This window comes from Rattus norvegicus, chromosome X (assembly GCF_021556685.1).
Source record: "Rattus norvegicus strain SHRSP/BbbUtx chromosome X, alternate assembly SHRSP_T2T, whole genome shotgun sequence".
In the NCBI taxonomy this organism is placed as follows: Eukaryota; Metazoa; Chordata; class Mammalia; order Rodentia; family Muridae; genus Rattus; species Rattus norvegicus.
In genome coordinates, this window is record NC_141554.1 from 116,773,218 (window position 1) to 116,799,534 (window position 26,317).

A 26,317-nucleotide genomic window follows, 5' to 3' on the forward strand; every position below is an offset into this window, starting at 1 on the left:
TATCTACCTATTAAAAGCCACTCAGTTCAAATGATTTTATAGCTGTATAAAGAACTTAAAAATACACCTAGCTTTCTTAATATTAAGAATATTTTTAAAAAAGAATATTTCAGATTACAAAATGAATGAGCACTCTCAAATTATTTCTCTAGAGCTAGACCATCTTAATATCTATACCTAATAAAAATAATCTAAATCTAATTAAAACTAATTAATCTAAATAAAAACTATATATATGAACTTTTATCATGTTAAGACCCCCCTATGAACTATCAGTGAAATATTAACAATTAGCACTTATTTACTTAAAGTATCTAAGTAAAATTATAAAGGAAGTAAAATAATTGCATACAAAATGTATAGCTCCAAATTAATAATAAATCTAGTAATTTGTGAAATATTAAACTGATAGGCATTAAAATTCAAGAAAAATGCAAAGATTGTACTATAAGTACTGCTGTTCAACTTTTAAATTCTGAGTAATGAGAAGCACATGAAACTATTATGAATATCTGGACAGAAGCAAAAATTATATTTATATACAAATGTATACTTATAAAACTTACAAAAATATGTTATAAATACAAGAAATTTTGATGAGGTGACAAAATTTATCACTGTCCTTTAGAAATTTACATGAAAACATCTGGTTCATCATTGAAACATCATGTAAGGATTCTTAGTAATAAACTTAACAAAAAAGGAATACTACTTATGTAACAAAGTTATTGGTAAGTATAAAACAAGGCCTAAGGGAATAGGAAAACATTTTAATGACTAGACAGATGTTATCTACAAAGTGCACTTTCCCATATTAGGATATAGATTTTTTTCTTTTTCTTTTTTTCTTTTTTCTTTTTTTCGGAGCTGGGGACTGAACCCAGGGCCTTGTGCTCGCTAGGCAAGCGCTCTACCGCTGAGCTAAATCCCCAACCCCAGGATATAGATTTTAAAAGGAATCAATACCTACGTTTTATACAGAACTGGGCCAATATATTTAAATGGAATGATATGTTTATAAAAATTATGTGAAAACTTTGAGCAAAGTGAAAAAGAGATACCATCAAAAGTGTCACAATAAGCAATTCCGTCACTACACTAAGCACCAATCATCCTAAAAGAAGGTATCACTATCAACTTTCCCAGACCTACTTCCATCTATACATATGCATATACATATACTCATTTACATATACATATACATACACATACACATACACATACACATACACATTCACACATACACACATACATATACATATACATATACATATACATATACATATACATATACATATACATATACATATACATATACATATACATATACATATACATATACATATACATATACATACACATATACATATGTCCCAGCATATACATTGGCCTAGTCTGGTAAATTCTTTAGAACCTTGCTTGCTAACACCATTCTCAGACTCTTATGTTTAGCTCTGGTCTTGCAGTTTGTGCACTAGTTCAGCCATGAGTGCCCCAGATTCCCACCCACCTGCACCATGCCCACATTCCCAGAAGGCCCAGTTTGAGTCGATTGTGCAGCCAGCCCAGTCTGGCGACCGACTTGGATTTCTTCCTGCCTTCACACTTCACACATTTTCTAGGCCTATCTCAGGAAGCACAGATAGCTCAAGGCCCAGGCAGACCTAGCAAGAAGTTACATTTGCATGTTACCTTGGTTACTGCTGAGTCAGAATCAAGCCCTTTCCTTCCAGTCAAAAATCAACACAGTAGTTGAAAGATTGACCTACCAATATTTGATGGCTAAAATGAATCAATACAGTCTATACATCCAAGAAGCACTGAAAACTACTAACTAACTTATAAGGTAATCACTAAGAAAATAACTTAAGCCAGGCATGGTGGTGCACATATGGCCTCAGAACATGGGTGGCAGAGGCAGCCAGATATCAGTGATTTGAGGCCAGCCTGGTCTACAGATCGAGTTCCAAGACAATGAGAGCTACAGAGTGAGATCCTGACTCTAAATAAATAAATAAGAAAGAAAAACAAGACATAGAGAGACAAAGAGATGGAGATGGAGCCAGAGAGGACAGAGATACAGAAAAAGAAAGGGAGACAGACAGACAGACAGGAAGATTGAGGGAGGGAGACAATAAGGAAAAAGTACCCAGAAAAAGAAATGAGAAAAGCAGGCTGTGACGAATTGGAGAACAAAGAATATGTAAAATAGAGAATAAGTACTTGATTGAGCTGTAGAGATCCAGCAGTTACAGCTTGAAGAACTTGAGCAAGGGAAATGGAAGCTAAGTTTTGGAACCTTAGGAGAGGAAATGCAGTCAGCACATGGAGGGCAGCACTGGGAACTACAGAGACAGCAGTATATTGGTCAAAGGGTCTCATATTGGCTGTACATCAGAGTCACTGAAAGAGTTTAAAAGTACCATGCCTGGGTCACCCCACTCCCACAGTGACATTTAAAAACAAAGACACTCAAAGGAATATACTATGCCTGTGGGATGGGCCACCATCATTATACACAGGACCCAGTGTTGTTACTTGTAGTCATCACAGAGAACAGAAAGTGATTAGAACTGGAGAGAAATTTTCCATAGAGAGGCTTAGATCTCTGCTGTTAAGTATAGTAGCCACAAACCACATATGGATATTTAAACTTAAATGAAAGAATTCACTGCCTCAGTTGTACCAGTCACATTTTAGACACTTGAATAATCACACGTAGCTCAGGATACTATACTGGATACTGAAGGTCTAGAACATTTGTATGCCTGTTGGCCTCAATGCCTCTTTCACCTTTGCAGTGTCTACAGTGAAGAAGACTTCCAATTCTAGGAAGAAGACACAGTATATATGATCCTTTGATTTGTAGAATGCATTTTTCTGGCTTTGGATGTGTATCCAGTGCTCTTATTCATGTAAGAAATTTCTTCTACTTGCAGATGTCCTGGGATATTTAGTCAGACCATTAGCAGATGGATTAAATCAATAAATACATTTCACTTTCACTGGAGTGAAAACGAGTATTTGAGTGTGTGTGTGTGTGTGTGTGTGTGTGTGTGAGTGTGTATGTATGAGTGTGTGTGTGTGAGTGTGTGTGTGTGTGTGTGTGTGTGTGTGTGTGTGAGTGTGTGTGTATTCTCCCTCAAGTCACCCAGCTGCACAGGGGACTTTAAATCTGTTGCTCAAATCTCATTATCGCCATGTCTGCAGGATGCTCTTTGAAGCAGTTAAGACAAAGACAACAAAATGACACTGAGTGTGGCAAGTAGAAGGCAGTGTAATTGGCTGAAAGTCTTGAATCTGGTAATTAGTCTGAGAGTTGCTTTTATCCTTGATTGTGTAGGTCATGACAAATCAGTGTCTGTCTTCTTTCGCTTACCCCTTAACTTTGAAATCCGAAGTGACAATGTTTACACAGGAGTTTATTAGCAAAGTCTTTTTAAATGGGGCAGAGGGTCTTCTTAAAAAATTATAGTAACAATCAGAAAATATGGACAAAAGATATATTGGAGTTCTTTTTTGCAACTTCTCTATGTCCAGGGAATGATTTTGAAAATAAAAATTAGAAAAATTTGTGTATATGTGCAAATTATGAACACTTTCTCATAACAATGAGACAATTTAAAATAACCCGTCACTTACTTTTCCCTATGTGCAGTGTTAATGTGGTCATTCTTTTTTAATTGGTTAATTATTTTATTTATTTATATCCACCCAAATTCACGCTCTTCCTAGGTTTTCTTTTTTCCTTATGTTTTGTTTTTGACTGAGTTTCATTTCACTAAGTAGCCCTGTCTGCCCTGGCAGTCACTATGTAAGACCAGGTTAGCCTTGAACTCACAGGAACTTGCCAGCTTCAGCCTCCAGAGAGGTGTGAGCAACCAGATCTTTGCATAAATTCACAATTAGTCTCCCAGTATAGCTTCTCCAGTAGTCAAATTAAAAGAGACATTTTTAAAAGCTCTCATTTCATACCCATACATTTTCTAGAATTGGTTTCATTTATCAACAGTAGCTTCTAAGGGGAAAGAAAACACTAGAAGTCCCAGGAAACATAAGTTGACCTTGTTTTGCTGTGGTTGTTTTCATGTTCAGTGTGAATGATAGTTCAAAGTTCTTTTTCAGATGTTCTAAGACTCCATGTGTACTTAACAAATGGACTCTTGGACACGAATGAAATACATTTAAGACTTCAACATATGTCACATTGATCTTGTAAAGGTAAAACATTTGAAGCCTTCAGCTGATGGCCTATCATTCCTCATAGGCACAGTCAATCATCTCTGTTTCAGATTCAGACATTACTATATAGTCAAGCATAGCCTGAACTCCTGATGTTGCTCCCAATGGCTGAGCATCCACATCTGTACATGCCAGCCAATATTTCCATGTCTAAAAACAAACAAACAAACAAACAAACAAACAAACAAAAACACCATAAAGGAGGTCAATGCTTTGAGCATAGCTGGCACTAAATAAAATCCTAAATGCTAAGATTAAGTTAAGTTGTTGAGGGTGGTGGTTAGGAAACTAAATAGAAGACTAGAACCTGAGTTGCATCTTTAAGGATGGTAGGATTTAAAATAGGCCCCTATAGGAACTGGAAGAATATTCGTTATATCAGAAGTCCAGGATGGGAATTCATATTGTCTTGGGTAGGATTATGTTTGGAAAGAAAGGAAATAATATAGGAATAGGTAAGTTATATCTAGCTACATATTGAAAAATATTGAAAATCTAGTTAAGAAGCTAGGCATTGGGAACCCCTCTAAAGTTCTTACAGAAAAAAAATGATCAAAAAGAGATGTATAAGGTGATTCAAATGGCCATGGCAATGGAGGACTAAATCTTGACAGAATGGAAATTATGCTACAAATAAAGGAAAAAAGAAGAGAATTTTAGAGTTCTTTCAAATGACTTGATAACAGACTGGAGGACACAAGACACAGGGAGACGCGCAGGATAATACCCAAGTCTGTGCTTAAAACATGGGGGCTATGTTTCTGAGAATCTAAGAAAGGCCATGCACTAGGCTGATTACCAGATCCCTAATATTGCCAGGGTAAATGGAGGTTCTTCTGTTGAAGAGATTCTGTTTCTTCCTGGCTTCCCTTATTACTTTAAAGATGCTTATTTCGTCCTTTTGGTCTTCATTTGGCAATGGATCTTTACATTGAACTTTGGTTTCTCTGTCCCAGAGGATTCTGCCAAGTAATGATCTTAAATGTTTAAATGCATGCAGACAGTTCTGCTGAGCAGTCCCTTATAAATGCAATCACCGTCTGCACGTCTGTTTTGTAACTCTCTTGCTTTGCATATTGGGCTCACTAAAACCAGGTCACTCTAGCTCTCACTCAAAGAATTGTAGTTTTTTTACAGGGTTATGTTTCCCACAAAATTGTTTAATTCTTTCCTTCCTTGCCTGGTCCAACATGCAACAATTGAATTTGGGATGTCACAACGGTATAGCTTCAAAACAAAAGAGAAAATTGTGTCATGGTGACGTAGATGGAAAGATTAGTGTATACTGCTATGTGCCAAATAGTGCAAATGAAAAATACATTGTAGAAATGATTCTAGTTCCAGCTCTCCTCTCGCAGGATTAATTCACATAGGACTTGTGTGTCCATTGCCTTTCATATCATTTGAAGAAGGTAAGGACACTTGCTAAGATCAATGGCAGGCCTAAAGTCAACCACTTATTACTATAATAAATGTTTTAAAGCATTAGTGACATTTATAGTGCTTAGAAGCCTCTGAGTTATGTAAAGTACATAGTGAGGGCACAATTGTCAGTCATTTATATACCTGATACGAAATGGCAAACAGGATAATTCAGGCCAAAAACAATGACGTTTGAAGCCCAACCTATCAGTGTGTGCCTTTCTCGATGAAATATATAGTAAATTATTGAGGTAGTCCCTTTTTTCCTGTACCAAGTTCAGTCCAATATCACGAGTCACTTGCAAAGGTAGAACGGGGCTAGCCTCAAAGAAGGGGTTGCTCTGATGTTCTGTGGTTTGTGACTACAGCCTCCTCAGTGCTGACTTCCTGAAAGAGCAGGCATTTTGCTCAGAGCCATCTTAATGGGTCATTGTAATCTTTGATTTGCATGATAAGGGGAAGCAGTCAAGGCCGTTCTTTTGATAGAGTCTAAGGATTGCTTTCTTAGAAGGGATATTTTCCTCCATTGTCCCTTTCAAGAGTGAAGATAATGCCTATTATTCCTATGATTAATGTAACCTAAGTCGCTGTCATCCACAAAGAACTTCAGTATTTCGCACGTGAGGATGGCAGATCACTTGTTAATCAGAATGCTCCCTCAAGACCCCGTATAAGTACTGCAGTGAGCTTATTCCATTTTTTTAAGCTTTTCATCTTGTTCTTCAATATGTACTCAACCGTATATAAACAGAAGACAGTAACATGTATAATAGTCTGCTTGTGAAGTGTTTTATGCTTTGGCTCCTCCTCTGCCTCTCATGATCGATTTCTAGTTACATAGCCAGTCTGTACCCTGTTCTCTTCGTTAAATGCTGATGTAAACTGTTCTTTTTGGCTGCAAGTTTTGGCTTCTTCTCAGTTTTTTTTTTCTCTCACAGATGATCTCACGTTACAGTCGCCTTGTCTTGCTTCTCCAGTCCTCTCTCTCAGCACTTTCCTTGTGGGGGAGTGGCTTTGGGAGGAGAGAGATGAGAGAATATATGCTATGCTTTGATCTGACTATAGGAAAATTTTATGGGCACTTTTAAAATACAAGCACAAGTATGAAACCATGATTAAAAGAAAGCAAGCTGCCAATAACACCACGGATGTGTGCTAGGAGTCATGGAAGGGAAGTTTATAATTAAAAACCTGAAATAGACAAAATATTATTCCTGAGCTACATTGTTTTCAGTTTGTGTACATAAATTAATGACTTCCCCATATTTTTTTTTCCTGGCAGACAGTTTGGAGTAATCTGAACATCACCAGTGATTCATGGAGCTGTCATTTGACTAATGTCATTTGACCTGAATCTTTCTAAAGTAGCATTTAGTTAGTCACATTGTGCTCCTACTTTTTATAGAAAGCGGTTCAGCAAATTAAATTCGGTAAGTTTCCTAATGTACTGTGTACTATGGGACTTTTATTTATTTTCAGAGGTTCTTGAATAGTATAGTATCTTGGGATTTTGTGGCTCTCATTAGAAAAGTTCCTCTTGGCCAGTCACTTCCAGCTGAAATGTCTCTAGGGTTATCAGGCTTTAATTTCTCTTTCCTTTTATTTCAGAGCATTATAATTATCACTTTCTTTTGCATACATTGTCTCATTAATTCTTTCACTTATCCTTGCCTACATCACAGAATCATATGCCTTGAGTATTCTTAGCACCACAGGAAGGAATGACCCCAAGACTCCAGGACTAATAAGTGGCCGAATCCACCAAACACAGCTAGCAAAGATTTTGCCCATTCTATAGGTTGCATGCTGACTCAATTAAATGTTATGTGGAAATTTTTAAATTTTGTGAAATCTCACATGTCACTTCCTGCTATTGTTTCTGGAGCGACTGGAATCATATTAAGGAAGTCATTACCTTTACCTATATCTTAAAATGTTTCTCCTAGTTTTTCATTTAGCAAGTTCAGTGTTTCACATCCTAAAATAAGGCTTTTGACCCACTTGGAGTTGGCTTTTGTAAAGAATGAAGAAAAGATCCACTTTTCTTCTTTGTATCATGGACATTTTGTCCTAATACATAGCTGAAAGTTGTATGAAATCATATCTGGATCTTCCATTGTTCTGTTCTGTGAATCTTTGTGTCCGGTCCAGCCTTCTTAGTACTCTGTCTCTACAGGATAGCTTGGACTCACAAGGGCTAATACCCCCATCATCATTTTCAGTCAGAATTGCTTTGATTATCTAGGGCCTCTTGTACGCCTATGAGCTTTAAGAATTGTTTATTTCATTTTATGGATTGATATACTGTGCTTGTGTATGAGCACATGCATGCTATAGTAGTATATGTGTGTAGTCAGAAAACAAAACTGTGGGAGTTGGTTCTTACCTTCTTACCATGACAGTTTCAGAGATCGGACTCAGGTCATCAGATTTGGTGGCAAGTAGTTTTACCCACTGAGGGTAAACATTAAGACTGCATTTTCTATTTCTGTGAAGAATGTCACTGGAATTTTGAAGAAAATGTCACCGAATTTGAAGATTGCTTATGATAGAATATAGCAACATTCACAATACTAATTCTTTCAGTCCAGGAGCACAAGAGAGGTCCTCTGATGTTCTAGTGTCTTCTTCAATTTTATCCTTCAGTGTTTTAAGAACTTTTTCTGTAGAAGACTTTTATTTCCTTGGTAGGTTTATTCTAATGTATTTTTAAGGGAGCTTCAATGGGATCGTTCTTCTGATTTCTTTCTCACTATTACAAATGCAAATTTCCTTACCAAATCAATCATCCACACTTTCTTTGAGTTTTCACTATTAGTTCCTTGTTTTTCCATGAACGTGTACATGTTCATGTACATCTGTCACTTTTTAATATTTCAAGTTTTGCTATGATCCTAAAGGTACCTTAAATGTATAAGGCTCATGATAGTCTCATTATCTTTTTCTTCCTTCAAATTCTTTCCCTAAAATGGTTATGTTATCAAGAAGTCAGGTAAGACAGATAGCTAGGAGCTTGTGCAATCTTCCTCACTAGTGAGTAATTGGGCCAAGGCAAGAGGACATGGTTATTGCCTTGCCTTCTTCAATATATTCTGATATGTGAATATTTCACAACTGACTTTCAGAAATAAAGTACAAGAGATATATTATAATTTGAACATTTCTATGTTTTCATTCTAATTTTTCTTCTCTATCTGTTTCTATTATACCTTCCAAGCACATATCCCAAAGGCCAATGATATTGGACTTAGTTCTTATTTAGCTGTTTAATATCTATAAAGGTGTTAGGTGACAGGCTTATTGTATTGCTGCTCACAGGAAATACTTTGTCAATTTGAAAGGCAATTCTTAGAAATTGAAAAAGATGTCAAGATCCATCTTAATAAACTTTTAATATCAAAAATTTTAGTATGGATTTTGTTTTTGTGGTGGTCAAATGAATATCTGTATATTTGTCCAGATAGCCCAACACCCTGGTGAGCAGGGAACAGGGATAAGTGAATTCTCCCTTGCTTCCTAACATGTACTGACTTCCACAATGATTCTAATTGCCAGACACAGAGGCAGCTGTATGATGCAGATGGTTAAGTATTTGAGTTTTAAATCTGTGATGATGATTTTTCAATATGATTTCTATTAAAATGAAATTATATCAGCTTGCATTTAAATATGTAAAAATAAAGTGGTAACCTAAATATCAGACCCTATTTCTTTTTTGCTACATTTTACTGTTATTTATTCTTTGGCAGTTAATTTTTAAGAATCATATCTTTGTAGTAGAAACATTATGTATTTTTAATACCTTAAAATTGGTCACAGGAAAAGATATTTGGAATTCTTTTATATCTCATGACTTGGCAAATGCTTCGTGCCAGGTCTAGATTTATTATTTTATTGACTTTCTAGAAGGAAGCAGTGCTAACAATGCAGATTTAAGCTTAAAAGACTGCCATAGAATAGATTTATGCTTCTGGCTTAGATGAAATGACAGGAGTTGAATCTCATCTTCTATTTGAACCAAACAAAAATAAATAGGATAGAACATATCCGCCAATGAAAGTGGTCACTGAGAGATGGAAAAAAGTGAGGAGAATTCTATAATTGTACAAGCTTGTCACCTTGAGTTTCCAGGTCATGGAAAGGAAACGGAATCAGAGATTGCTATCTTCTTTGTGATGAGCAGAGCAGGATGAAGTGGAAATGAAGGCAACTACAGATCACAGGACAGACCAATGGGATGAGAACTGCAGGGAAAAAAGCCCTGGATATCTATATAGGATTGCACATTTGCATCAAGGAGAACAATAATCGTAATGTGTATGTGACAAGACAGCCACAACTAGAGAAAAGATAGCTTAAAGGTTAAACATACGGAACAAACATATATAGCTCTAGTGCCACTGTCCAGACCGGAAGTTTTTATCAATTATGTAAATTGAGATGGTAAGTCTAGCCTTGGCAGACTTAAATAAATCAGTCCCTGGTCTCATCTGAAACATTTTACTCACCAGGTTAAAATTTTGCTTCCAAATATCTTTGCTCTAAGACAGACAAAGATGAAGACTATTTTTAGGAATGTGAAAATACTCAGCCCAGAAGACTAATTTCTGGCACAATGGTTATTTAAGAAGTCATGTGAATCTGACCCCCCCCCCATAAAAATCTATGAAAATTCTGGGAAAAATTGTCAAAAAAAATGTCAAAAGTTCTTTTCAGAATTTTGGAAATTAATCAAAGCCTTGTAAATAATCCAAGAAGCATCTTTTTTTAAAAGAAAAACAACTCAATCTTGATAGAAATAGGAAAAAATATGACAATTTTACCCCCACTAATCATATAACCCACTCTGCAGAGTCATGGTATCTTTTGTATGCTGCAGACGTAGAAATACAGTAATCACAATATTCTGAATATTCATAGTAACCAGAGAGAACAGAATGGATTTCAACTTCTACAAAGACCCAGCCAAAACGGTTTTATTTTTCTTTCCTGAAAAATCTTTAAAAAACCCCATCTCCCTGACTTACATTCATCTTAATATTACTCCAGACCTTTTTGTTAATTAGGAAGTTTTCTGAACATTTATTTTATTTTATTTTATTTTATTTTATTTTTTTGCCAAGTCAGTATTTATTGAAGACTAAGATGCCAGACACTAATGTCTGGGCAGCACAATTGCCAGTCACGTTAGTCCAGAGATCGAGGATGAGACCTAGTTCACTTGTTTTTTTTTTTTTTTTTTTTTTTTTTTTATTAACTTGAGTATTTCTTATATACATTTCGAGTGTTATTCCCTTTCCCGGTTTCCGGGCAAACATCCCCCTCCCCCCTCCCCTTCCTTATGGGTGTTCCCCTCCCAACCCTCCCACCATTGCCGCCCTCCCCCCATAGACTAGTTCACTGGGGGTTCAGTCTTAGCAGGACCCAGGGCTTCCCCTTCCACTGGTGCTCTTACTAGGATATTCATTGCTACCTATGGGGTCAGAGTCCAGGGTCAGTCCATGTATAGTCTTTAGGTAGTGGCTTAGTCCCTGGAAGCTCTGGTTGCTTGGCATTGTTGTACTTTTGGGGTCTCGAGCCCCTTCAAGCTCTTCCAGTTCTTTCTCTGATTCCTTCAATAGGGGACCTATTCTCAGTTCAGTGGTTTGCTGCTGGCATTCGCCTCTGTATTTGCTGTATTCTGGCTGTGTCTCTCAGGAGCGATCTACATCCGGCTCCTGTCGGTCTGCACTTCTTTGCTTCATCCATCTAGTCCAATTGGGTGGCTGTATATGTATGGGCCAAATGTGGGACAGGCTCTGAGTGGGTGTTCCTTCAGTCTCTGTTTTAATCTTTGCCTCTCCCTTCCCTGCCAAGGGTATTCTTTTTCCTCATTTAAAGAAGGAGTGAAGCATTCACATTTTGATCATCCGTCTTGAGTTTCGTTTGTTCTAGGGATCTAGGGTAATTCAAGCATTTGGGCTAATAGCCACTTATCAATGAGTGCATACCATGTATGTCTTTCTGTGATTGGGTTAGCTCACTCAGGATGATATTTTCCAGTTCCAACCATTTGCCTACGAATTTCATAAACTCGTTGTTTTTGATAGCTGAGTAGTATTCCATTGTGTAGATGTACCACATTTTCTGTATCCATTCCTCTGTTGAAGGGCATCTGGGTTCTTTCCATTTTCTGGCTATTATAAATAAGGCTGCGATGAACATAGTGGAGCACGTGTCTCTTTTATATGTTGAGGCATCTTTTGGGTATATGCCCAAGAGAGGTATAGCTGGATCCTCAGGCAGTTCAATGTCCAATTTTCTGAGGAACCTCCAGACTGATTTCCAGAATGGTTTTACCAGTCTGCAATCCCACCAACAATGGAGGAGTGTTCCTCTTTCTCCACAACCTCGCCAGCATCTGCTGTCACCTGAGTTTTTGATCTTAGCCAATCGCACTGGTGTGAGGTGAAATCTCAGGGTTGTTTTGATTTGCATTTCCCTTATGACTAAAGATGTTGAACATTTCTTTAGGTGTTTCTCAGCCATTCGGCATTCCTCAGCTGTGAATTCTTTGTTTAGCTCTGAACCCCATTTTTTAATAGGGTTATTTGTTTCCCTGCGGTCTAACTTCTTGAGTTCTTTGTATATTTTGGATATAAGGCCTCTATCTGTTGTAGGGTTGGTAAAGATCTTTTCCCAATCTGTTGGTTGCCGTTTTGTCCTAACCACAGTGTCCTTTGCCTTACAGAAGCTTTGCAGTTTTATGAGATCCCATTTGTCAATTCTTGATCTTAGAGCATAAGCCATTGGTGTTTTGTTCAGGAAATTTTTTCCAGTGCCCATGTGTTCCAGATGCTTCCCTAGTTTTTCTTCTATTAGTTTGAGTGTGTCTGGTTTGATGTGGAGGTCCTTGATCCACTTGGACTTAAGCTTTGTACAGGGTGATAAGCATGGATCGATCTGCATTCTTCTACATGTTGCCCTCCAGTTGAACCAGCACCATTTGCTGAAAATGCTATCTTTTTTCCATTGGATGGTTTTGGCTCCTTTGTCAAAAATTAAGTGACCATAGGTGTGTGGGTTCATTTCTGGGTCTTCAATTCTATTCCATTGGTCTATCTGTCTGTCTCTGTACCAATACCATGCAGTTTTTATCACTATTGCTCTGTAATACTGCTTGAGTTCAGGGATAGTGATTCCCCCTGAAGTCCTTTTATTGTTGAGGATAGCTTTAGCTATCCTGGGTTTTTTGTTATTCCAGATGAATTTGCAAATTGTTCTGTCTAACTCTTTGAAGAATTGGATTGGTATTTTGATGGGGATTGCATTGAATCTGTAGATTGCTTTTGGTAAAATGGCCATTTTTACTATATTAATCCTGCCAATCCATGAGCATGGGAGATCTTTCCATCTTCTGAGGTCTTCTTCAATTTCTTTCTTCAGTGTCTTGAAGTTCTTATTGTACAGATCTTTTACTTGCTTGGTTAAAGTCACACCGAGGTACTTTATATTATTTGGGTCTATTATGAAGGGTGTCGTTTCCCTAATTTCTTTCTCGGCTTGTTTCTCTTTTGTATAGAGGAAGGCAACTGATTTATTTGAGTTAATTTTATACCCAGCCACTTTGCTGAAGTTGTTTATCAGCTTTAGTAGTTCTCTGGTGGAACTTTTGGGATCACTTAAATATACTATCATATCATCTGCCAATAGTGATATTTTGACCTCTTCTTTTCCGATCTGTATCCCTTTGATCTCCTTTTGTTGTCTGATTGCTCTGGCTAGAACTTCAAGAACTATATTGAATAAGTAGGGAGAGAGTGGGCAGCCTTGTCTAGTCCCTGATTTTAGTGGGATTGCTTCAAGTTTCTCTCCATTTAGTTTAATGTTAGCAACTGGTTTGCTGTATATGGCTTTTACTATGTTTAGGTATGGGCCTTGAATTCCTATTCTTTCCAGGACTTTTATCATGAAGGGGTGTTGAATTTTGTCAAATGCTTTCTCAGCATCTAATGAAATGATCATGTGGTTCTGTTCTTTCAGTTTGTTTATATAATGGATCACGTTGATGGTTTTCCGTATATTAAAACCATTTATTTTATTTTTATGTGTGTACTGTTTTACTTATGTGTATATCTGTGTACCACAAGCATGTAGTGCCCTCAGAGGCCAGAAGAGGGCATTGCACCAGAGTCTCTATGAATTGAAGTTACAGAGGGTTGTTAGCAGCCACGTGAGTGCTGGGAACTGAACCCAGATCCTTTGCAAGAGTAGCAAGTGTTGTTAACCACTGAGCCATCTTTCCAACCCCATGAAGTAGGAAATTCTTATTTCTAAGTTGTCTATTAAAACTCGATGGCTTTTAAAAAATGCTATTTCTATTGTATATCACCTTGTGACTATGGCATAAAAGATGAGACAAATGTAGAATTTTTGATGCAGAATTTTTATCAAAAGATGTATGGTTTAACACGCACCTTTGTGTGTGTGTGTGTGTGTGTGTGTGTGTGTGCGCATGTGTGTGTGTGTGTATGTATGTATGTATGTATTATGAACGTATATCTTATAGGAAGTTAAGTCACTGGTGCTGACAATGCTCTCTAGTACCAGGTACAAGAAGCATTCATTGATAAGGGTGGTCAGGAATGTCAAAGTGATTCCAAAATAGATTATCAATGCAACCTATGGTTGATTTCTGAGAGGTTGAGAGTGGGCCCATATTGCTGAAGACACCACACTCTGGTAACACATGATCCACATGAGGAGTTTGATCTGACCTGAAAGCTTCTTTTCTGAGGTCTAGCTTCAAGGGTTCCAGGAAATGCTATGCAAATTGCCAAGGGAGGGAAGGGATTCAACAGTCCTAACCCAGATGCAATGCCTATGAACTTTAACAATTTCAGCGTGACACGATATGCGTGGAGGTGCAAGCAGTGGCACTCACATATTCATGGCACACAACAGCTACCAAATTCAACTTAAGGCCCACTCAACAGGAAAGAAATCATTCCTGGTACTGGAAACATAGCAGGTTTCCTGAGCTTAGTAAGGTCTTAGACCTTAGAAAAGAACCTACTACCTCTACATTGCTAGAATAGCGTAATTTCTTATTGCATTCTAAATCTTATTCTGAAACCCCCAGAGAAGTGTAGCTTCTACCTCACCTCAAAGAAGCTTCTCTTTACAGCAAATGGAGGCCATCATAGAAAACCACAACTGGATACAATGCAGAGATCAAGACTGTGAGGAGCTCAGCTCTGACAGATATTTCTGTATCACAGCTCCTGTAACTATGGCTCAGGGTGCATCTTGAAAGAAATGGTGGTAAGATTGTAAGAATCAGAGAAAATAGGAAGTCTGGTGTGAAACAGCCTTTCCTAGGGATGCTTGCATAAATGAGACCTGAACAATAGTAATATCAATGTTTATGTGGAAGGGGTAAATTTTCATGGTGTTCCTCCCCTTGACAATTAATGACAGACAACTGTTGAGTGCCTAAAGAAGAATTAACCTCTTCTGGGGATGAGCCCCATTATTGCTTGTCCAATGAATTGAAACCGTATGAGTGAAAACAACAAAACCAGATTCAGCAGGTTCTATATGTGTTTGTGTGTGTGTGTGTGTGTGTGTGTGTGTGTGTGTGTGTATGTGTGTGCATGATATATAAGCATGCACATGTATATTTATGTAACAAACATAGTCAAAGATAAAGAAACTCAACTTGAGTAGTATGTGGAAGTGTACAGTAACTGGGAGGTGTGGAGAGAGAAAGAAGGGGGGGAGTGTTATAATTATATTTAAAATATTAAAATTAAATTTTAATATATATGGTTATAAACAATTCATTTTCATAATATAAAGTTACCCATACTAAAACCAAACAACAGCAACAACAACAAAAACCAAAACAAAACCCCAAACCTTTGTGTTACTAGAGATTAAATCTAGGTCCTACACAGGCTATGCAATTTCTTTATCATTAAGATATATCATTTCCTTTTTATATTTAGACACAGTCTCACTAGGTTGCTTGTGGGCTGGCTTTGAAGTCATTCTGTAGCTCAGTTAGGACTTGAACTTGTTTCTGAGCCTGCTGCTTAAGCCTGTGCCACCAGTCCCAGCCCAAATTGGTTTTAGTATGGGTACAGTGAATATGTACGTACTGGTAGCTCAGCATGCATGCATATTTAATAATAAATATGCATTTTTGCACTGGATTGGTACTTTTGGCCAGACCAAGATGCATGGAATTATAGTTTTGCAAACTCTGAAAAACACAGACTCACAAAGAAAAGATTAAAAGCATTGGAGAAAAGACCACATCTTCACTAAATGATGCTGGGGAAACTGGATAGCCACATGTAGAAGAATGAAATTAGGCTCGTGCATTTTACTCCACACAAAAATCAACTGCAAGTGGATCAAAGGCCTCAGTGAGAAAACTGGAAATGCTGAAAATCTAAAAGAAGTCATGGGTAGAACCCTACAGGTACAAGTGCAGGGCAGGACTTTGGGACTGGGATCCCATTTGCTCAGGAATTAGTCTTAATAATTGATAAATGGGACCTCATGAAATTAAAGAATTCTGTACAGTAAAGTAAAAAAATAAATCAACTAAACGAAGGAGAAGTCTGCACGGAGCCATATTGGATTTGGGCCTAGTCGCTTTTTGACTGCATGGTTCAAAGTGACTCTGGGCTGTTTGGCCACAGAGACTCACCCCGAAGATGACTGCCATAAATCTTAAGATTGTTGGATAAAGCCTCTCCCATGAATTTACGGCACAGGAGTATAACATTCAAGGGATGCCTCAGCTCGAGCAGATACCAGTTATCTCCTCAGTCAACACCCAGTGTCTCCACCACCTGACCTCATCGCCTGACTTCTTTGCCTCCAGCTATCACTGCCTATACCCTCATCTCCCCCTCCTTCATATTTCACAAAGGTCACTCCCCCTACCTGAAAGCCTTAAAAGCTGCAATGTTCATCCCAATAAACGAGACCTTGACAACAGAACTTTTGCTTGGTCTCCTTCTTCTCTTCCACCCCCATTTTGGCCCACAGGTAGAAAGCCTCTTCGGGACCCTGAATAACTGGGTCCCCGCTGGCAGGGACAAGTGGCGCCCGAACAGGGACCCCGAAGCAAGGCCGACTACAGGACGATGGAGATAAGAGAGCTGCAGCGGGAATCAAGGACTCTTCAGGCCGCATCGCTCGTGCGTCGCTGGAGAAGGAGGTAAGGACCGGTCGAATAATTGTCGTCTAATTGCCATGGGGAAGGTATGGATTTAGGAGGCTTGTTTCATAGGAGAGATCAAGCGCTCACTCAGGGAGAGAGGATTAAGAGTTAAGAAAAAGGATTTAATCAAGTTTTTTTGTTTTATTGATGAAAGGTGTCCCTGGTTAATTTTAAGCAGTGTGGGGCTAGCTTAAGTAAAACTTGTAATAAAAAAGGGACAAGGTAATGGTAAAGTGTTTTTGCATATGCGTTCTTTTAGAGTTATATTTTAGTCTTTGGATCCTGACTAGAGATAGTTTACACCCTAGACATGAGAGAGAATGGGTTTGGGAAAAACAGTCCTCCCGGACTCTCCACGGATGCTTTGGAGAAAGAGAAAAACTTTTCAGGGCTCTCCTGGGAACAGAAGAAAGGCAGGAGACGTCCTGCCTCTCTGCTGGCTCCTATTGGAGAAATGCTTATTTCTAGTTCTGGGTTCCATAGGTAGGATATGTGGGTCCCTATCGTGGGACACCATCTAGTTTTTTCCCTCTAGGTCTGTTGTGTGTCCTTGGTGCACCAAGCTATCCATGTCTGTCAGTTTATGTCTGTGGTCTTTGTTTCTCGTTGTTTAAATGTTTTATGTTTTGTGTTCAAAAGAAAAAATGATAAAAACTTTATCTGCCAGTCGTTCACACCTTGACTTGGTTTTAACTCGTTTCAAGAAGGGAACAATGCATAAAAAACAGTTTCAATTGGCTTTTGGAGCCTACATCTGTAGCTAGAAGCCTAAGTCTGCTGGACAAGCTCCCCAGGGGCTGGCTAAATGTTTATACTAGCTGATCCTAAAGACACCAGGAGCTTCACAGCTTAAAAGGTGTAACATTGGTAACAGAAAGTTGGCTTAAAACTGTAATTTGGATATGAGCCAACCTAGGGAAACAGGTCCAAATTGAGGTAATATTTTTATGGAATTCTTATTCTAGAAACCAGGCTTCTAAAAGATTTTAGGGCAATGTCTCTTTGAGGTATTGGAGACCGCACCATCGTGCGTTCGTATGTAGGAATTGGCAGTCATAGCCAAAGGTGTGGTTTGCCCTAAAGTTACTGTATTTTGATGCTAATTCCACTGCCCCAAGAACAGCTGCCTAGTCACATACTCAGAATTCAGGTGACTTTCCAAAGTTGTGGCTGTGCTCTGGTGTTACAAAGAGATCTTAAAGATTGTGATTAAAGATTGTCAGTGTTACATTGACTAACTCAAACTTATTTATAATTAAGAAAAAAATCAAACAGGTAGAGATTGTTACAGGATTTAAAAAGGATTGATGAGGTTTTAGAACTTGTGAGAACATTACAGCTTGTTTGCTTATCCAACTGCCATTTCAAGATAGATTTAGAGGATTGTTTTTATACAATTTGTTTACGTCCTGGCGATTGTGAGTTTTCATTTCGTGAGCTTGCTTATAATTTTAGAGAGCCCATAAAGTGATATCATTAAAATTTTTACTAAAGAATGGCTAATAGCCTTATATTATGTAATTTTGTCGCTTCTTCAATGTAAGAAGTTAGAACTTTAAATCTTTAAGTGTATATAGAAATTTTTACTACGAACTTTTGCTCTCTAAATGAGCTTTAATATTTGGGGAGTAGCTGTTAGACTACTCCAGAAAAGAGTATTTAAAACTAATTTTAAGCTACTAAGGATATGTTAGTTGGCTAAGTACCTCACCTTACCAGAGGACTTAGGTCTTTGTTTGTTATCCTCATTGGAGATAAAGCTTCAGTTGTGTTAATACAGAATTGTAGGCTAGAGTCATGGAAGTATTTTAAAAAGCCAAACAACAGTTAATTGGTTATTACAAAATACTGATATTTGGCCTATTACATATACAAATTTCAGGCAAAATTGATAATTTTACTCCTTGCATGCTTTTGTATTTACTGTAAATTTGTGCATGCAACCCATAGAAAATGCACTTAGTGTATTTATAGGTGGTTCATCTAATGAAAAGGCTACATGTATGATTGGATCACTTGTTTATTCTCTTGAGTTTCCCCTGCTTCAACACAGATTATTAAATTACATTACGTGCTGTAGCCACTGTTTTTAAATGTTAAAAATCAAGCTTTCAATTCATATGCTGATAGCCAATGTGTGGCTTGTGGTTTTACAATTGATTAAAAAGTTTTCGTTCTTTTGTTTTTTTTTTTAGATACTACTAGCCCTCAAATTTTACAATTACTTAATGCTATATTAGAGGCAGGTTTTCTACTTAAAATCAAAGTGATTTCAGTGTAAATTGTCTGACAACTCACTGTCCTTTCAGTGCTCTGGCTCAGACAACTAAACAAAACCATAGACCCAGCTCTTTGAAAATGGTAATGGAGTTGATAACATACCCTCTTGAAAAGAGGAAGACTCCATTTGCTTACTTTCAACTCCCAGCCTCACCCTACCGGCTCAGGGATTTCTAGTGTGACTAAATCTGGACAATATTTATAGGATTTGGCATCTCTAATTAATGCTTATGTTTAGGTAAATAAAGCTGGTGAGGGGCTGGAGAGATGGCTTAGTGGTTAAGAGCACTAAGTACTGTTCCTTTATAGGCCATTTAAGAACTCAAATTAGATTGCCTAGACCCCTTAGCAAGGGAGGACAATGATACCAGACAGATTATAGGCCTTACATAGGAACAGTTAGTCAAAAAATCTCATTCTTTATATATCCAAAACAATAATGCTGGAGACAATAATTTGGTATAAAAGTAAATTTATAAATACAAGTGCTCAGTGTCCTCAATTTAATCCTTAAGGACTTATCTTAATAAATAATATTTTAACAACATTTTAATAAATAAAAAGGGGAGTTATCCCTGTATGCTAAAATATGCTCCTTTTATTTCAATTTTAAAATTTGGATGCCAAGGAACACTCTGAGTTTATGGCACCCTACAGCTAGGCATACTTCTGCCTAGGTGAAATAGAAAGATCCACATATTGGCATGATCCTGTTCAGATATTTTATATGGGGAAGAGGGAATCTTTGTGTTTTTTCTACAGGATGCTACAGGAGTGTGCCAGCTGCCCGAGTGGCTGGTGAGCCATGCTGATCCTGGGAGCATGAAGATTCAGCTCTCCTGGTTCGGGTCCCTGGAGTCATTCCTGTGTCCTTGGAGGAATATGGAGGATTCCCACTCATCTTTTGTCATCACAGAAATTCTGGCGTTGCTGCAGTCATTGTGTCCCGTCCCACCACGGCCTGCGCTCCGACCCTCTGTGCACTGTTGCTTGGTGGAAGCTGCTGTGGACTGGGGAACTCTGCCCTGTTTTGCAGATCTCAGACATGGTCCCATTGCCTGCTGGTTGTTCCAGAGAAGAATGACCGATCCTGAACTGTCCTGGGAAAGACCTTGGCATTTTCGCTGCTATTGTAGCAGCCATTACTGCTGCAGCCATTGTGTCTGGAGCTACCCTCCCCCAATCTATTGTTAAGCAAGCACAGTGGGTGAACTTTCTGGAGTAGTTGCTAACAATTGGGAATTCTAAATTTTATTACAGGAGAGGCTTGACTAGGCCCTTGGTGGTATGGCCATAACAGCTGAGGAGAACCAGATGAGGTGCCTACAACTTATCGGGAGAGGCTCAACTTCCACAATCTCTTATATTAATGCCATCTGGCCCTTGCTCTTTCGCCCCTGGGCTCAAGTGAGAGGAATGAGAAGATGACCTGATGTAGCTATCCTCAGGGACGGGCAACTTCCTCTGACCCTTGACCAATCTAGACATGGAGCCTTGAGGGCGACAAGGTGGTCCTATGACAGATAAGGCTGGGGTTTGAGAGGTCGATCCTAAGACAGAGGTGGCTACACCCCGTTTAAACGTGCGGGCCGGTCAAATGCTCCTCTGCCCAGTTTCTCCCCCAATAACACACATGTATAGCCCAGAACGGTGTGTTACAGCATAAGTTCATTCCTAGCCATTGGGGTGCAGTCCTAACTGCAAGAGTGGCTTGCCATGGCCGAGCTGGGCACTCTGTGAGGCATGTCTGATCTCTCTCAGACCACTACTTCCACCTAATGGTTTTTTTTTAAAAGAAAAATGGGGGAGATGCACGGAGCCATATTGGATTTGGGCCTAGTCGCTTTTTGACTGCATGGTTCAAAGTGACTCTGGGCTGTTTGGCCACAGAGACTCACCCCGAAGATGACTGCCATAAATCTTAAGATTGTTGGATAAAGCCTCTCCCATGAATTTACGGCACAGGAGTATAACATTCAAGGGATGCCTCAGCTCGAGCAGATACCAGTTATCTCCTCAGTCAACACCCAGTGTCTCCACCACCTGACCTCATCGCCTGACTTCTTTGCCTCCAGCTATCACTGCCTATACCCTCATCTCCCCCTCCTTCATATTTCACAAAGGTCACTCCCCCTACCTGAAAGCCTTAAAAGCTGCAATGTTCATCCCAATAAACGAGACCTTGACAACAGAACTTTTGCTTGGTCTCCTTCTTCTCTTCACCCCCATTTTGGCCCACAGGTAGAAAGGCTCTTCGGGACCCTGAATAACTGGGTCCCCGCTGGCGGGGACAGAAGTCCACAGATAGGACTCTTTGCCAGCTAGACACCTGAAAAGAAGATTAATATCCAGAATAGACAAAGAACTCATAAACGAAGAATCAAGAAAACAAAGACCTCACTTTAAAAATCGGCTATGGAACTGAGCAGAGAGTTTTTAAGAGAAGAAATTAAAAATAGCTAAGAAATCTCTCAAAAGGCCATCATCCTTAGCAATTAGGGAAATGTAAATTAAAACAACTTTAAGATTTTGTCTAACGCCAATCAGAATGACAAAGGTTTAGAAAGCAACTGATAACAACTACTAGAGAGGATGTGGGGGAAAAGAACCCTTATTCCCTTTGGTGGAATTACAAGCTGCTGTGGCTACTTTGTAAAGTAGTGTGGAGAATTCTCCAAGTACTTGTTCAACCACGTCCCTTTCTGCTCTGTCTACAATAGCTAAGGAATGAAAACTGCATCAATGTCCATTGAGTGATGAATGGACAGCGAAAATGTGCATACCATTTGGCTGTGAATAAAAATGAGATTCACGGGTAAAGGGATAAACCAGAAAAGACTATATTGAGTGAATAACCCAGACGCAAACAAACACTGTTTATTCTCTCTTTCTCTGTTTGCTCAGAGATGGCCTGCGAAACTAGTGTGCAGCATTCTCAAACTGCTTAAAAGAAATCTTCCATATGTCCCAGCTATACCATTCCTTGGCATATGACCAAAGGTTTCAACATCTCAATTCTAAAGATACAGGTGCAGCCATGCTTGTTCAGAAATAGTCTGCAAAGTCTTACTGGCCCATGTAAGAATGATGTTGAATTTCAACACAATAAAAAGTAGAGGCTAACACACAAATGCTAACTGCCTTTCACAACACAGATGCTTGCTTCAACACACAGAGACTGTCAGACAAAGGTAGGGGGGCTACTAGTTCAAAACTTTCAAAGCAATCTCCATGTAAGTAAAGTGAACAGAAGTCAATACTGGCATCACAGACCTAGCAACAAACACTGGAAAATGTGTATAATATGACTTACTTAGATACTACATATAATTGTTTAACATACACAGCTACGAAAAATTGCTAGATGTATCTATGGAAGAGGATAACATGGTCTAACAGGAGTTAAAGCAGGATTGTGGGTAAACGTGTTCCTATACTCACCAGGGCATTCTTTGTAATACTCCAAACCTGAAGACAACGTGGCTGTCACTTGACAGCAAATGAAAAAAGAAAATTCAACATCTACAATTTATATTATTCAGTTTAAAACCTAAAGGAAAGTCTTTATTTGCAAGTTAGATGAACCTAGAGAATATTGTATTAAATGATATTAGCAATATGCAGAATTGAAAATTCATAATAGTATTAATACAAGGAGTCTAATAGTCAAAGTCACTGAAACAAAATAAAGAGGTGATTGCCAAGAACTAGAATGGGGATAGGAACATAATTTTGGATGTTTTCTATTCTTCTTTTATTGGGTATTTTATGTATTTACATTATAAATGTTATCCCCTTTCCCAGTTCCCCCCTTTCCTATACTCCCTCCTCCAGCTTCTATGAGGATGCTCTCCCTCCCACCCACTAACTCCCACCTCAACACCCTGGTATTTCCCTACACTGGTGAAAGGAGCCTTCACAGGACCAAGGGCTTCTCCTATTGATGCCAGACAATGCCTTCCTCTGCTACATATGCAGCTGGAGTCATGGGTTCCTCCCATGTATACTCTTTCTTTGGTGGTTTAGTCAATGGGAGCTCTGGGGGAGGGGTCTGGTTGGTTGACATTGTTATTCTTCCTATGGGGTTGCAAACCCCTTCAGCTCCTTCAGTCCTTTCTTTAACTCCTGCATTGCGGTCCCGGTGCTCTGTCTGATGGTTAGCTGCAAGCATCTTTATCTGTATCAGTAGGGCTTTGGTAAAGCCTCTCAGGAGACATCCCTATCAGGCTCCTGTCAGCAAGCACTTCTTGGCATCAGCAGTATTGTCTGGGTTTGCTGACTACATACGGGATGAATCCCCAGGTGAGGCAGTCTCTGGATGACCTTTTCTTCAGTCTCTACTCTGCTCTTTGTCTCTGTATTTCCTCCAACGAGTATTTTATTCCCCATCCTAAGAAGGACCGAAGCATCACATTTTGGTCTTCCTTCTTCTTGAGCTTCATATGGTCTGTGAATTGTATCTTGGGTATTTTCAGGTTTTGGGCTAATTTATCTCTTATTAGTGAGTGCATACCATGTGTGCTCTTTTGTGACTAGGTCACATCGCTTTTCTATCACTCAGGGAGATATTTTCTAGTCCCAGCCATTAAACAAAGAGTTTCATGAAGTCATTGTTTTTAATAGTTGAGTAGTACTCCATTGTGTAGAAGTACCACATTTTCTGTATCCATTCCTCTGTTGACAGGCATCTGGGTTCTTTCCATCTTCTGGCTATTATAAATAAGGCTGTTGTGAACATGGTGGAGCATGTGTCTTTGTTGTATGTTGGAACATCTTTTGGGTATATGCCCAGGAGAGGTATAGCTGGGTCCTCAGGTAGTGCAATGTCCAATTTTCTGAGGAACCTCCAGACTGATTTCGAGAGTGGTTGTACCAGTCTGCAATCCCACCAACAATGGAGGAGTGTTCCTCTTTCTCCACATCCTCACCAGCATCTGCTGTCACTTGAGTTTTTGATATAGTAGCCTGGGCTGGCATTTGTGTTCTCTTAGGGTCTGTATGACATCAGCTCAGGATCTTCTAGCTTTCATAGTCTCTGTTGAGAAGTCTGGTATAATTCTGGTAGGTCTGCTTTTATATGTTACTTGACCTTTTTCCCTTACCACTTATAATATTCTTTCTTTGTTTTGTGTATTTGGTGTTTTGTGTATTATGTAATGGAGGAATTTCTTTTCTTGTCCATCTATTTTTAGTTCTGTAGGTTTCTTGTATGTTTATGGGCATCTCTTTCTTTAGGTTAGGGAAGTTTTGTTGAAGATATTTACTGGCCCTTTAAGTTGGGAATCTTCATTCTCTTCTGTACCTATTATCCTTAGGTTTGATTGTCTCATTGTATCCTGGATTTCCTGGTTGTTTTGGGTTAGGAGTTTTTTGTGTTTTGCATTTTCTTTGACTGTTGTGACAATGTTTTCTATGGTATCTTCTGCCCCTGAGATTCTCTTTTCTATCTCTTGTGACGTTTGATCTCTTTCCTAGGTTTTCTCTATTTCCAGGGTTGTCTCCCTTTGTGATTTCTTTATGGTTTCAGCTTCCATTTTTAGATCCTGGATTGTTTTGTTTAATTTCTTCATGTGTTTGGTTGTGTTTTCCTGTAATTCTTTAAGGGAGACATGTGTTTCCACTTTAAGGGCTTCTATCTGTTTACTTGTGTTGTCCAGTATTTCTTTAAGGGAGGCATTTATGTCCTTCTTAAAGTCCTCTATCATCATGATGAAATGTGATTTTTAAATCCAAATCTTGCTTTTCTGGTATGTTCGGTTATCCAGGACTTGCTGTGGTGGGAGAACTGTGTTCTGATGATGCCAATAGTCTTGGTTTCTGACTACCTTTTCCTGTTCCAGCCTGATTGAAGCCTGAGTGAAGCAGGCTTGTGGGCCAGTGACATCCAGGAATTAAGAGGTTTTTGGAACCCAGAAGGTCGCAGATGTCATCATGCCACAAAATGAATATATTGAATTGTACCACAAATGATATGGATATCGTTTGGACTACCATGAGAAAAGAGAAAGAAAGAAAGGAGGTGGGGAGGCCCATGAACGTTCAAAGAAGGCAAAAAAATAAAAAAAAGATTGGGCTGAAGGCTAAGGTCTACCATAAACAGCACCATGTGGAGAAAATATAAATGAAAAAGACCATTAAGATGCATGAAAAGAGAAACACCAAGCCGAAAGATGAAGAGAAGACTCCACAGGGAGCAGTCCCTGCCTATCTGCTGCACAGAGAGGGGCAATCGAGAGCAAAAGTACTGCCCAACATGATTAAGCAGAAACAAAGAGAAAAGGCAGGAAAATGGGAGGTCCCTCTACCCAAAATTTGTGCCCAAGGAGAAACAGAAGTATTGAAAGTTATTCGAACAGGAAAAAGAAAAAAAGAAGGCATGGAAGAGAATGGTTACAAATGTCTGCTTTGTTGGTGATAGTTTTACAAGAAATCCACCTAAATATGAAAGCCTCATTTGGCCAATGGGTCTATGTTTCAAAAAAAGCCCATGTCCCACACCCTGAGCTGAAAGCTACCTTTTGCCTGCCTATACTTGGTGTGTAAAAGAATCCATCATCTTCATTATATACAACCCTGGGTGTGATCACCAGAGGTACAATCATTGAAGTGAATGTGAGCGAGCTGGGCCCTGTGACACAAGGAGGCAAGGTCATTTGGGGAAAGTATGACCAAGTTGCCAACAATCCTGAAAATGATGGGTGTATAAATGAACTCTTGCTTGTTTGAATAGTGATGTCCTACAAGTCATTCCACTCACTACGGAAAACACCATCGCTGTGATCTTTCAGAACTACCAAGCAGCCTTACCCCATGTGCAGTCATCAAGAAGAATTTATTAAATTGTAACAATCAAGAAGTATTTATTAAATTGTAAAGGAAAATAAAAACTGCCCAATTTTACAGTTGGTTTGGGGTATAATGGCTTACATGTTGATAAAATTTAGTGACTGAGTATCAAGCATTAAAAAAATTAGTCTACATTTCTGTTGCTTGCATCTTGCCATTTGGTTATCTCTGGTGTTAGTTGGTCTTGCTGTCTCTGCATGGAGCTTGTCCATCCTCTTGGCCTGTGAGTCTGTGATTTTAGGAGTGAGAGCACTCCTGGGAGACCAGCTGTCTCCTGGCAGGCTCTGGGTCTAGAGGGCTGTGAGACAG

At 38.8% G+C, this 26,317-nt stretch overlaps 1 protein-coding gene and 1 pseudogene across 1 annotated transcript in view; one reads left to right on the plus strand and one right to left on the minus strand.

Moving 5' to 3' along the window:
• Nucleotides 1-26,317, minus strand: part of Trpc5 (transient receptor potential cation channel, subfamily C, member 5) — a 280,812-nt gene that overhangs the window by 148,162 nt on the left and 106,333 nt on the right. The window lies entirely within an intron of this gene.
• Nucleotides 25,094-25,868, plus strand: LOC108349245 (ribosome biogenesis protein NSA2 homolog pseudogene; annotated as a pseudogene).